Here is a 13389-nt window from a genome sequence, read left to right on the forward strand (position 1 = left end):
CTTGTTTTGGTTTCCACTAATGCTATGCTGCGTCGACTGCAGGCATTTTCGAGTTTCGATTGTTCTGAACTGTGTGAATCAGTCATATTTGATTGGGTAATCCAGCATTCTCAACTCCTACACTGCACAGCCACTGCACTGTACGATAACCAAGCCAGAGATACTTTTGAGGAGATGGAGAACTCAAAGGGAATCGTATTACCGCCTATTGTGTACGTTGCCCATGCGTCGTCAATGTGCCGCACGGTGCATTCTGGGTGATTATGGGACAAGGCGATCCCTCCTTCAAGGAGTGAATGGGAGTCAATTTGGCGCTAACAAAAAAATAAAACATTAGCATGAATCACGTGAACAAGAAGTACAACATTACACATATTTTCAGAGATGTGGGATAACTTACTTGTTCTCTGTAATATCGTATAGCTTTGAAATCGTGATATTACGTACTTTTGAGGAAAATAGTCAGGTTTCTCGACTCATTCCCTCACCTTTAGAAGGGATTGTTTGACGATTGGCTTTTGCAAACGCGTAACGCACCATGACAACCTGAACGCGATTGGTCGATAGTCTGCTGGGCGGAGCGTTACACGTTTTTCAAGTAATTTCCCGCTGGTATTCTTATCTCCTCCTTTTCTAATATCTCTGACCAAACTCAGAAAAGAGTAGCTAGGTTGCTAGCGTTAGCTATAGCTATTTACTGGTGCATTGGGTTGTTTTAAACCAAAGAGAATGGCCAAGCAGCTAGAAACGGATTTGGATGGGATGTAGTTTGTGTCACGGGGGTGTTTGTTGTGTTGTGTACTGACCGCGGTGGGGAGGTATGACTTGGGTGTTGACGCAGTACCTAACCAACGGAATTTGCAATACCAGCATAGACAAATTGGGATGTCAATGAAGCAAGTGCATCGTAAGTTTACGTGACACTTTATTTTCAGAAATGTTGGCATGCTTCGAGTCTCGATCCTCATTGGCGATGTCAGGGCTCGCGCTAACAAAACATGTTTGGATTGATGATTTTATCTAGCTACTGTTAGCTGCTTGTTGTTTTATTAGCTAGTGTGATCACTGACTGAAATGAAAGAGCGACCAATAAATGTCAACTCACGTGTTAGTTAAAGCAAAGTTTCAGTAACTAGCGAGCGTGTCTTTTATTTTGCATTGCACGCTAACGTAGCTAACAACTAACGTTAACAGTCAGAAGTTTGCCGATCAGTTAAGTAGCTAGCTAGCTAACGTCCTTAACCTGTTCGAAATTTGAGACAAAATATCCTCAGGAAAGTATTTTTTTAGAGAGCCGGTATTGAGGCTGTTCTGAAGGCAAAACATTACTAACGCAACATTAGGAAGGGTTTTTAATGTTTTGTACACTCGGTGTAAATGCTTCGGTTGGACACCTAGGTAAAGTCATTTTACATAGGATATTCGGTTTTCGCTCGTCAGTAGCATGAAATTGTGTCATGGCTAGAAAGGATACAGCTTTTGATAAAAATTAACATGACTTGTATATTCTAAACCAGGGAAGGAGAACAATCGAGACCTTGTATGTGTGAATTGCACCACAAAAAAAGTAATACAAATTCTCGATTGCTTCCCCTGTTTCAGAATATACCATTTTCATTGTCATGGCATACTTGGTTCAAAAGCTATTGAGAGAGAGTTTTATATTGTATGTTTGGTTTTCTCTCCTCGATAGCTATTGAACAAAGCATGCCATGACAATGGAAATTGTATATTCTGAAACAGGGGAAGATGGAAAACAATCAACACCTTTTTAGTGTGAATATTTTTTATTGAACCAAACCATATATTTTACAGCAGCTGAAAGACACTACCAGTTGACGGCAGTTTTAAATGTAATTTTATTCAACATTCTGGCTTGTAAGGAACACGTACACAATTTTGCAGCCATTAGTTTCAGGCTGTATATATACTAGTTACTTGTGTATTACAGCCTGATTAATCAGACTAGCTTTAGCTATACTGCATCACTGTGATTACATTACCTGATTTTGCTTACCATTACTTTGGACAAAATCAAGACATCAATATCATTGAAATATTACAGCTCAATTTGAGCAAAATCTAAATTGAACAAATCCTGCAATTAACTTGATTTAAAAATGTTAATTGTTTGACAGCCCTAATCATAATGAAAAATACAATGCAGAAAAAATATACCAGATGGCATGGACACTGTTGAGCTTTCACTGGTTGGGTGTGATCCTGGTGTAGATCTTTTGATTTGGTGCAACTTCCGGCGCACGTTTACTATGAGCACAGAGTCTGTATTCGCTTTAAGTTAGAGTAGCCTACCATCAAAAACAATGGAGAAAATGCATCCATAACATTTTAACATGGAAATAGCGGTTCTATCATTCAGCCTACTGTAGCAGCCAATGTGTGGTGTTTAATGTAGGTCTACATTCCATGAAACATGCAGCGCTTGACATTGACCTGTTAATACACTTGTCCTTTAGACACAGAGGTGATCATCATTGTAAATAAGAACTTGTTCTTAACTGACTTGCCTAGTTAAATACATTTAAAGAAAATAATAATCTAAAAACTATCGCATCTACCCACGACCCTGATATCTTAAAAACAGTCCAGTTCAAAGTGAATGGCACAGATCCATATATTGCAATGGCCCACTGCAGCTCTGATTGGTTATGGTTTTGTTTCGGTATGTTGCATTGAAAGTGGCTAATATTCCGTTGATTCATTCACAATTCCCACCGTAAAGGGAAACATTGATAGCGTTAACTAATGGGTAAAACTCTAGAAAGTTGAGTGAAGTTCAATCTCGTGCTTCTCTGCGCGCACTGATATTTCTTCTGCGCTGCAGTCCCGAGGGTGGCGCAGCTTCGAGGGAACATTGGATGACACCATTGTTTTTAGCACTATCCACTGAGTTGTTAAACTATGGCCTGCGATATGGTTCAATATGCCAATAAATCAGCACAATCTACTTTTTTGTTTTTTGAAATTGCTGGCATCTTGAAGCTAACATTAGGATCGTGTATACTCTGCTCTCTGTTACTCTTTTTTTTAATGGTCATTAGCAATGTACAATACGGCGAACTGAGCAAAACAAGGAATTTGTGGTAAGCGCATGGAGGCCGCCATCTTTATATACCTCTGCAATTGAAACTCAATGAAGGCAAGATCTTTGTCAGTTTTCGTCTTATGTTGTGTTTGTGCCTGCTGCTGCTATAAACCTTGCAGATGATATCAGAGTTGAACAGTAGCTTGACATTAAATGGAGCTTTGGCAGAATTTCAATGACTGCGTTTTAGTTCATCAATGTTAAGCTGGCGATCAGTGACAGACTGTTTTGGCTGGGAAATCTGACATACTGTGTCAGCTGAGATGAGGCAGCTTTAGAAGCAAGGCGCAGTGCATCTCCAGTTGTTTTTCATCAACTGAGTGGCGCACCGGCCAGCTAAAATAAAAAGTATTGAGAGACAAGTGCCCCATGCCCAGGTGCCATTAGGAAGAAACTGCCTGCAATCGAGGATCATGTCCAACAGGCACTAAACCCATAGTTGGGTTAGTGATTAAAATATTGTACAATAAGGGAAATTCCACTGTAACTCAGATTTTACACTTAAAATGTTTGCAAAAAACCCCCATTGATTTCAAAGTTGAACAAACCATACAACTCTATGCACAAGTACTACTTTTAACAATTTACACTGAACATTAAAAAAAAACACATTTACTGGAAGAACTGTGAAGATGCAAAGTTGGGTAACAAAATGTTGGTAAAATCTCCATCTGTTTTTTTCTGAAAACAGTTAAAAACATTTGCTCTGAATTAAGATTCAACGATGTCTGCAGAAAAAATGGGGTGTCAGCTATGACAATACACACTGACATTGAAAAAAAATATTTTGGTTATTGAACTACAGTAAGTGAAGTGAATTTAAACCCGGTAACAGAATTTCAAAATGGGTCCCTGATCTGTACAACACAGAAATGCATAAGGTTATGTATGGCATTCTCTTCGTGGTGATGTATCCTAAATAGGTACACAAAGGTATAAATATGTGATATCTGAACCAATCATAATGTCTGTTTCACAAGTTTGGACATCAGAGTAGAGTAGAGTACAGAACAGTAGAGTACAGGAGAGTTTAATACAGTACATTATAGTGTACTCAACTCTAGTGTGCTCTACTGTGTACTGTACTGTACTAAACTTTGCTCTATTCTACTCTACTGTGCTGTTACCCCTCTGTGGGCTCAGGGTGGTGACAGGCAGCTCCAGTCTAGTCCAAATGCCTGCTGCAATATGGCAGCTTTGGATTAGCCTAATGGCACAAGCCCCTCCTTTACTGTTTCAGCTGGAGAAAGGCTCCAGGTGGCTAATTATAGACCACATAGACTACACTGGCATTTTTGTTTTTCTACCCTTTTCATATTTATTTATGGTTATTGAACTACAGTAAGTGAAGTGAATTTAAACCCGGTAACAGAATTTCAAAATGGGTCCCTGATCTGTACTACACAGAAATGCATAAGGTTATGAATGGCATTCTCTTCGTGGTGAAGAAGAGTTCAGCATATTTTTACAATTTCTATTCGTGTGAAAGTGTGGTGTGTGACAGGACAATGCCAGCGAGAGAGACTAAAAGTATATTTGCACTTGTGCTGCTTTGTCCTATTTTCTAAATTGGAACCAGAAAGGAACTAAATTAGCAAGGCTCTGTTCTCTTTTCTGTGGTACAATTTAAAACTGCTTTGTCCCTCTGGACCATGGCGGCTACATCTGATGAATCCCATTAACTCACTGCCAACTTTAATTTACAATCTTCTTCTCGTGAAACTCTGGCCTCTCAGCACTCAACTCCTCCGTGTGAAACCAGTGCTCCTCTGAAATGGATATCGATTTTGGTTATAAATTCAGCAGAGTCATTTTGAAAGTTAGTGTTCTTGAGAAGCAGTGCTTTGACACAATATCTAAGCCGTTTCCATTTAGTGTCGAGATCAACTCGCCTCATTTTTCCTCCGTTTGCATTCACGACCTACTAGCTATGCGACAAGCATTTAGGCCTCACTGTCCTGATGTAGCATTAGGCTATGTGTGCTCATTAGCATTTACAGTTAGCAGCTTTTTGGCACTGGTCCCTTCTTCATTCATGCATTAATGGGACAGATTGGACCCCTGAACCACGGACATACTGTAGTTAGCCTAATGTCACAACAGTAGCCACCGCTGATAGTCCTGTTATTTGACCTGCTGTCAGAGCTCAAGGGCAGGTCCTTAGTTTCCAATGTCTGTGACCACAGCAATGACTTGGATGTTCAGTGCCTTCAGAAAGTATTCACAACCCTTGACTTTTTCCACATTTTGTTGTGTTACAGAAATAATTTTATATTGATTACATTTCGATTTTTTTTTTCATCACTGGCTTACACAATACCCCATTGTCAAAATGGAATTATGTATTTCAAATAAATGAAAAGCTGAAATGTCTTGAATCAATAGGTACTCAACCCTGTTATGGCAAGCCTAAATATGTTCAGGAGTAAAAATGTGCTTCACAAGTTGCATGGACTGACTGTGCAATAACAGTGTTTAACATGATTTTTGAATGACTACCTCATCTCTGTACCACACACATACAATTATCTGTAAGGTCCCTCAGTCGAGCAGTGAATTTCAAACACAGATTCAACCACAAAGACCAGGGAGGTTTTCCAATGCCTCACAAAGAAGGGCACCTATTGAATTTCCCTTTGAGCATGGTGAAGTTATTCATATTTTGTCTGGTGTCACTACAAAGATACAGGCATCCTTCCTAACTCGGTTGCCGGAGAGGATGGAAACCGTTCAGGGATTTCACCGTGAGGCCAATAGTGACTTTGAAACAGTTATAGACTTTAATGGCTCTGATAGAACACTGCGGATGGATCAACAACATATAAACACAATCTGTAAATTGTTGGTTTCATGAGGTGAAATAAAAAATCCCAGAAATGTTCCATAAGCACAAAAAGCTTATTTCTCTCAAATTTTGTGCACAAATTTGTTTACATCCCTCTTAGTGAGTATTTCTCCTTTGCCAAACTAATCCACCTGACAGGTGTGGCATATCAATAAGCTGAATAAACAGCATGATCATTACACAGGTGCACCTTGTGTTGGGGACAATAAAAGGACACTCTTAAATGTGAAGTTTTGTCACACAACACAATGCCACAGATGTCTCAAGTTGAGGGAGAGTGCAATTCAGCTTCTCCACCTGCGGGATCATCTGAGACAAGCAACCCGGACAGCTGGTGAAACTGAGGAGTATTTCTGTATGTAGTAAAACTCGTTCTGATTGGCTGGGCCTATGCCCACCCATGGCTAAATCCCTGCCCAGTCATGTGAAATCCACAGATTAAGGCCTAATTTATTTCAATTGACTGATTTCCTTATATGAACTGGAACTCTGTCAAATCGTTGAAATTGTTGCATTTTATATTTTTGTTCAGTATAGTTATGCCACGATACTAACCTAATTGACAGAGTGAAAAGAAGGAAGCCTGTACAGAATACAAATATAACAAAACATGCATCCTGTTTGTAACAAAGCACTAAAGTAATACTACAAAAAAAATGTGCCAAGCAATTCACTTTTCATTCTGAATACCAAGTGTTATGTTTGGGGAAAATCCAACACAACACATTACTGAGTATCACTCCATATTTTCAAGCATAGTGGTGGCTGCATCATGTTATGGGTATGCTTGTAATTGTTAAGGACTGGGGAGTTTTTCTGAATAAAAAAGAAATGGAGCTAAGCACAGGCAAAATCCTAGAGGAAAACCTGGTTCAGTCTGCTTTCCACCAGACACTGGGAGGTAAATTCACCTTTCAGAAGGACGATAACCTAAAACACAAGGCCAAATCTACACTGGAGTTGCTTACCAAGGAGACGGTGAATGTACCTGAGTGGCAGAGTTACAGTGTTTACTTAAATCTGCTTGAAAATCTATGGCAATACTTAAATTGTTGTCTAGCAATGATCAACAATCAATTTTACAAAGTTTGAAGAATTTTGAAAATAATAAAGTGCAAATGTTGCCGAATCCAGCTCTGGAAAGCTCTTATAGACTTACCCAGAAAGACTCACAGCTGTAATCGCTGCCAAAGGTGCTTCTACAAAGTATTGACTCAGGGGTGTGAATACTTATGTAATTATATATTTCTGTATTTATTTGTCAATACATTTGCTAAAATGTCTAAACATGTTTTCACTTTGTCATTATGGGGTATTGTGTGTAGATGGGTGAGAAGACAAATCAATTTAATCCATTTTGAATTCAGGCTGTAACAACATGTGGAATAAGTCAAGGGGTATGAATACTTTATAAAGGCACTATGTCAAGTCAAATTTTATTTGTCACAGACATTTAGCAGATGTTATTGCGGGTGTAGCGAAATGCTTGTGTTTCTAGCTCCCAAAAGTGCAGTAATATCTAACAATTTCACAACAATACACATACATCTAAAGTAATGAAATGGAATTAAGAATATATAAATATTTGGACGAGCAATGTCAGAATGGCATACAGTAGAATGATAGAATACAGTATATACATAAACTCAGCAAAAAAAGAAACATCCCTTTTTCAGGACCCTGTCTTTCAAAGATAAGTTGAAATCAAAAGACAGATCTTGATTGTAAAGGGTTTTAACACGGTTTCCCATGCTTGTTCAATGAACCATAAACAATTAATGAACATGCACCTGTGGCACTGTCATTAAGACACGAACAGCTTACAGACGGTAGGCAATTAAGGTTACAGTTATGAAAACTTAGGACACTAAAAAGAGGCCTTTCTACTGACTCTGAAAAACACCAAAAGAAAGATGCCCAGGGTCCCTGCTCATCTGCGTGAATGTGCCGTAGGCATGCTGCAAGGAGACATGAGGACTGCAGATGTGGCCAGGGCAATAAATTGAAATGTCCGAACTGTGAGACGCCTAAGACAGCGCTACAGGGAGACAGGACGGACAGCTGATCGTCCTCGCAGTAGCAGACCACGTGTAACACCTGCACAGGATCGGTACATCCGAACATCACACCTGCAGGACAGGTACAGGATGGCAACAACTGCCTGAGTTACACCAGGAACGCACAATCCCTCCATCAGTGCTCAGACTTTCCGCAAAAGGCTGAGAGAGGCTGGACTGAGGGCTTGTAGGCCTGTTGTAAGGCAGGTCCTCACCAGACATCACCGGCAACAACGTCGCCTATGGGCACAAACCCACCATCGCTGGACCAGACAGGATTGGCAAAAAGTGCTCTTCACTTACGAGTCGCGGTTTTGATTTACCAGGTGTGATGGTCGGATTTACGTTTATCGTCGACGGAATGAGCGTTACACCGAGGCCTGTACTCTGGAGCGGGATCAATTTGGAGGTGGAGGGTCCATCATGGTCTGGGGCGGTGTGTCACAGCATCATTGGACTGAGCTTGTTGTCATTGCAGGCAATCTCAACACTGTGCGTTACAGGAAAGACATCCTTCTCCCTCATGGGGTACCCTTCATGCAGGCTCATCCTGACATGACCCTCCAGCATGACAATGCCACCAGCCATACTGCTCGTTCTGTGCGTGATTTCCTGCAAGACAGGAATGTCAGTGTTCTGCCATGGCCAACAAAGAGCTCGGATCTCAATCCCAATCCCATTTCTGTTAGTCACATGTCTGTGGAACTTGTTCAGTTTATGTCTCAGTTGTTGAAACGTATGTTCATACAAATATTTGCACATGTTAAGTTTGCTGAAAATAAACGCAGTTGACAGTGAGAGGACGGTTCTTTTTTTGCTGAGTTTATGAGATGAGTATTGCAAAATATGTAAACATTATTAAAGTGACAAGTGTTCCATTATTAAAGTGGCCAGTGATTCCACGTCTATGTATGTAGGACAGCAACCTCTAATGTGCTAGTGATGGCTATTTAACAGTCTGATGGCCTTGAGATAGAAGCTGTTTTTCTGTCTCTCGGTCCCAGCGTTGATGCACCTGTACTGACCTCGCCTTCTGGATGATAGCGGGGTGAACAGGCAGTGGCTCGGGTGGTTGTTGTCCTTGATTATATTTTTGGCCTTCCTGTGACATCGGGTGCTGTAGTTGTCCTGGAGGGCAGGTAGTTTGCCCCCGGTGATGCGTTGGGCAGACCGCACCACCCTCTGGAGAGCCCTGCGGCATACAAGGCAGTGATACGGCCCGACAGGATGCTCTCAGTTGTGCATCTGTAAAAGATTGGGAGGGTTTTAGGTGCCAAGCCAAATTTCTTCAGCTTTCTGAGGTTGAAGAGGCACTGTTGCATCTTCTTCACCACACTCTCTGTAGGCGGACCATTTCAGTTTGTCAGTGATGTGTACACTGAGGAACTTGAAGCTTTCCACCTTATCCACTGCGGCCCCATCGATGTGGATGGGAGGGTGCTCCTTCTGCTGTTTCCTGAAGACCACGATCAACTCCTTTGTTTTGTTGATGTTGAGTGAGAGGTTGTTTTCCTGGCACCACACTCCCAGGGCCCTCACCTCCTCCTTGTAGGCTGTCCCTTCATTGTTGGTAATCAGGCCTGCTACTGTTGTGTCATCTGCAGACTTGATAATTGAGTTGGAGGCGTGCGTGGCTACGCAGTCATGGGTGAACAGGGAGTACAGGAGGGGCTGAGCACGCATCCTTGTGGGGCCTCAGTGTTGTTTCCTACCTTCACTACCTGGGGGCGGCCCGTCAGGAAGTCCAGGACCCAGTTGCACAGGGTGGGGTTCAGACCCAGGGTCCCAAGCTTAATGATGAGCTTGGAGGGTACTATGGTGTTGAATGCTGAGCTATAGTCAATGAACAGCCTGCTTACATAGGTATTCCTCTTATCCAAATGGGATAGGGCAGTGTGCAGTGCGATGGCGATTGCATTGTCTGTGGATCTATTGTGGTGGTAAGCAAGTTGAATTGGGTCTAGGGTGTCAGGTAAGGTAGAGGTGATAAGATCCTTGACTGGTCTCTCAAAGCACTTCATGATGACAGAAGTGAGTGCTACGGGGCGAAAGTCATTTAGTTCAATTACCTTTGCTTTCTTGGGTACAGGAACAATAGTGGCCATCTTGAAGCATGTGGGGACAGCAGACTGGGATAGGGAGAGATTGAATATGTCTGTAAACACTCCAGCCAGCTGGTCTGCGCATGCTCTAAGGACGGGCTAGGGATGTCGTCTGGGCCAGCAGCCTTGCGAGGGTTAACGCTTAAATGTCTTAATCAAGTCGGCCACGGAGAAGGAGAGCCCACAGTCTTTGGTAGCGTGCCGCGTCGGTGGGACTCTGTTATCCTCAAAGCAGGCGGTGAAGGTGTTTAGCTTGTCCGGAAGCAAGACATCGGTATCGTGGCTGGTTTTCCCTTTGTAGTCCGTGATTGTCTGTAGACCCTGCCATGTACGTCTCGTGTCTGAGCTGTTGAATTGCGACTCCACTGTCTCCATACTGCAGTTTTGCCTGTGATTGCCTTACGGAGGGAATAACTACACTGTTTGCATTCGGCCATATTCCCAGTCACCTTGCCATGGTTAAATGTGATGGTTCGCGCTTTCAGGTTTGGCGAATGCTGCCATCTATCCACGGTTTTTGGTTAGGACTAAACACATTTTTAGTTCTTCTCGACTGTATGTAATAACACAAAACATTTCCTGGACTAATAATGTAAGAAATAACACATTAAAAACTAAATAGTTCTGTCCTTTGCCTTGGTTATAAAAGCATGGGGTGGTTTGACATGGAATAAAAAACAAACATATGAGAGATGCTACTCTATGCATATTCATAAAATTGCAAGTTATAGTACGATGAAAAATGCCTGCAGTGCACGCTGCCAGACAATGTCGGAGAAGGACACTATAATAATGAATGAACAGTCAATGTATTGTATTAATACAGAATCTGGTAATCCATATAGGATAACTGTATTTAGACATTAAATGTTATCACACACATAGCCTAGATGTCCCTGCAAGAATCATTATTCGATAATGAGGTTTGCAGCCTTATCTGGGTAAAACCTTCCCCTGTTGGCGTTTTAATTGTTGATGAAATATCACATTTCTCATTGGCTCTCGTGTTGCTGGGCTCATTGGCTTTTATGGCATTCCTAGGCAGGGCAGGAGGGTAGGACCCGGATGACTGCTTCTCCTCTAACCATGTCTCAGAGAGCTCAATTTCTCTAAATCCTTGTTCACACTGCAGGCCTTAATGCTCAAATCAGTTTTGGAATACTGACTGGCCAAACAGCAGGCTAAGTGACCAAATTGGATTTGTGTGTGTTCAGACCCATACCTCAGTGGTTCAGACAGCAGTCATTCACTGACATGGCTACTCTAACTAGTTGTCATAGTAACAAAGGGGGTGTGCGCAGTGCTGTAGGCTGATTGGTGGTGGTGCTCATGCTTCCAATTACTCAGAAGTTATGTGGCAAGCTAAGGTGACAACAATGCCTGCCATCAACATTTCCCAGTGGCTTTGTATGTTCAAAATCATAGCCTAAGAACAACTGAAAAAAACAAGTCCTTTTTGGTTAGCGAAATGTTTTGATTTTAGTCACTTCAAACTGCCAATGTGAACAAGGCTTTAAAGGCCTTATTTTCCCTCTCCTAGCCTAGCTCTGTCCCTCTTGAATTTGTGGTGGAGTGGTGATGCCACTGGTCTCTGTGTGAAACTGAGTGGGTTCTTCAGTGTCCTGGTATCAAGTAAAAGAGACTTCAAAATACCTATTTTGTTTTACATTTAGGCTAATCACTGATGCGTTTAACGACTTGTTTTTCTGAGTACCATAGTTTCTGTGTTAGTTAGCCAAGTATGTAAATCAATATGCCTAATTATTGTGAACAATTTTTGTTTGTGTGGTTAATGGTTCACTTGTTGGTGGAATTCAAACGACCTTTGTCCTTATATAATTCAGCTATCAACATTTGACATTAGCTAGCCTATAGCCTTTTTGTTAGCAGAAATGGGCTTTAGTCCAGCAGGTCATACTAGCGCTTTGGTACATTTCAACTAACCTAATTTCCTTCGTTTATTTATGAAAGTAGAAAGTATTGAGATTCCTCCTCATACTGTGGAACCACCTTCATAGAATGTGTTTTTTGCACATGCACATCTAACTTCTTTAAAGCAATGTCTTTGCTTTGGTCAAAAGGCAGTGTAGGCTACATGTGGGCTGTGAGTGGCGGCACTAACCACCAGACCACCCAAGCCATATTGCTCACCCCTTTAGGTTGGCCATGGGTATACCATGATGCAGTGGTATTGCAAAAACTTCAGCGGGGAACCCATTTTTTCCGTCAGGATTTCTGGGGACCCCATCTATTCCGCAATGAATTCTTGCGACCCAACCCTAAATCTAATGACATAACCTTAAAATGTGTAAATTTAGATTTTTACATCAAAATAACCTTCAATTCATTACATTTTCTAAATGAAAAGAAACCAATAAATTAGGCCTACTCGATAAAATATAATCTTTCTAATTATCTTTCTCAAAAACGTTAGTATATTGTCCCATATAATAATTTGTACCCACTGCAGTTCAAGGTTGCGACCCCAACTTTGAATACCACTGCCATATAGAATGTTGCACTTGGTTTCTTTCCTGAATCATTTGGCACACTGTGTGAGCTTCACACCATAGCTCAGTCTGTCCACTTCAACTAGGCCTAGCCTGATCCTTTCATCACATGCACTACTTCTGCATTTGATCTATTAATGGCTTTGCACTTTTTCTTTTTGTCTATCCCAAATGTTCTTCTCTAATGACTCATCGCCTCTCTCTCACCTCTGATCATCTTCCCTTCCCATTTTCACTAACAAGCCACTAAGTGCCAAAGCAAAGGAACATTCTGTGACGTCCGTGTGCATCATGCTTAGGCCTAAGTGTTTTTCAGAGAGGACTAGCCTTGTTTTTGCCCTGCTGTCCTCATCTGACAGAAACGGTGATGGCTCCCCCATGCTGGGTTCTTTTGTTGTATTCAGATTTGTATATCTGTTTGAATGCAGTGCCAAAAAGCGCACGTAATTATAATCAAACTCACATATCTGACATTCCTTGTTTTTCTGCCAGAGATGGGCAACAGAAATAAGGCGTATATTATTTTGGATGTTTTGTGGGTTATAAATAGATGTTTACAGGGCGTTTTCTTTTCAAAAAGCCTCAGCAGGATAACTTGTGCATGTTTTCTTCCCTGAGAGAAGACAAGTGATATTTAGTTCCTGATGATAAGTTCTTTCAGGCTATTCATAGAAACTCAAGAACTCACTCAATGCACTGCAGAACTGCTTGTATGCAGAACTGTAAGCTTCTATCTAGACCCTTTCTTTATTGTCTCTGGTTTCCTCGA

The 13389-nt window shown here is 41.4% G+C and overlaps 1 protein-coding gene across 2 annotated transcripts in view; it reads left to right on the top strand.

Annotated features, from left to right (window-relative positions):
- Positions 1 to 627: 627 nt before the first annotated feature.
- Positions 628 to 13389, top strand: part of LOC139583390 (polypeptide N-acetylgalactosaminyltransferase 11-like) — a 47231-nt gene continuing 34469 nt past the window's right edge. The window contains exon 1 of one of the 2 annotated variants that reach the window (XM_071414423.1): positions 628 to 907. The gene's annotated coding sequence lies outside the window, so the exon portion shown is untranslated. Of the gene's footprint in view, positions 908 to 2893; positions 3105 to 13389 lie in introns of those variants that run through there. The other variant, XM_071414425.1, reaches the window with a different exon arrangement.

Source organism: Salvelinus alpinus, chromosome 8 (genome assembly GCF_045679555.1).
Source record: "Salvelinus alpinus chromosome 8, SLU_Salpinus.1, whole genome shotgun sequence".
Classification (NCBI taxonomy): domain Eukaryota; kingdom Metazoa; phylum Chordata; class Actinopteri; order Salmoniformes; family Salmonidae; genus Salvelinus; species Salvelinus alpinus.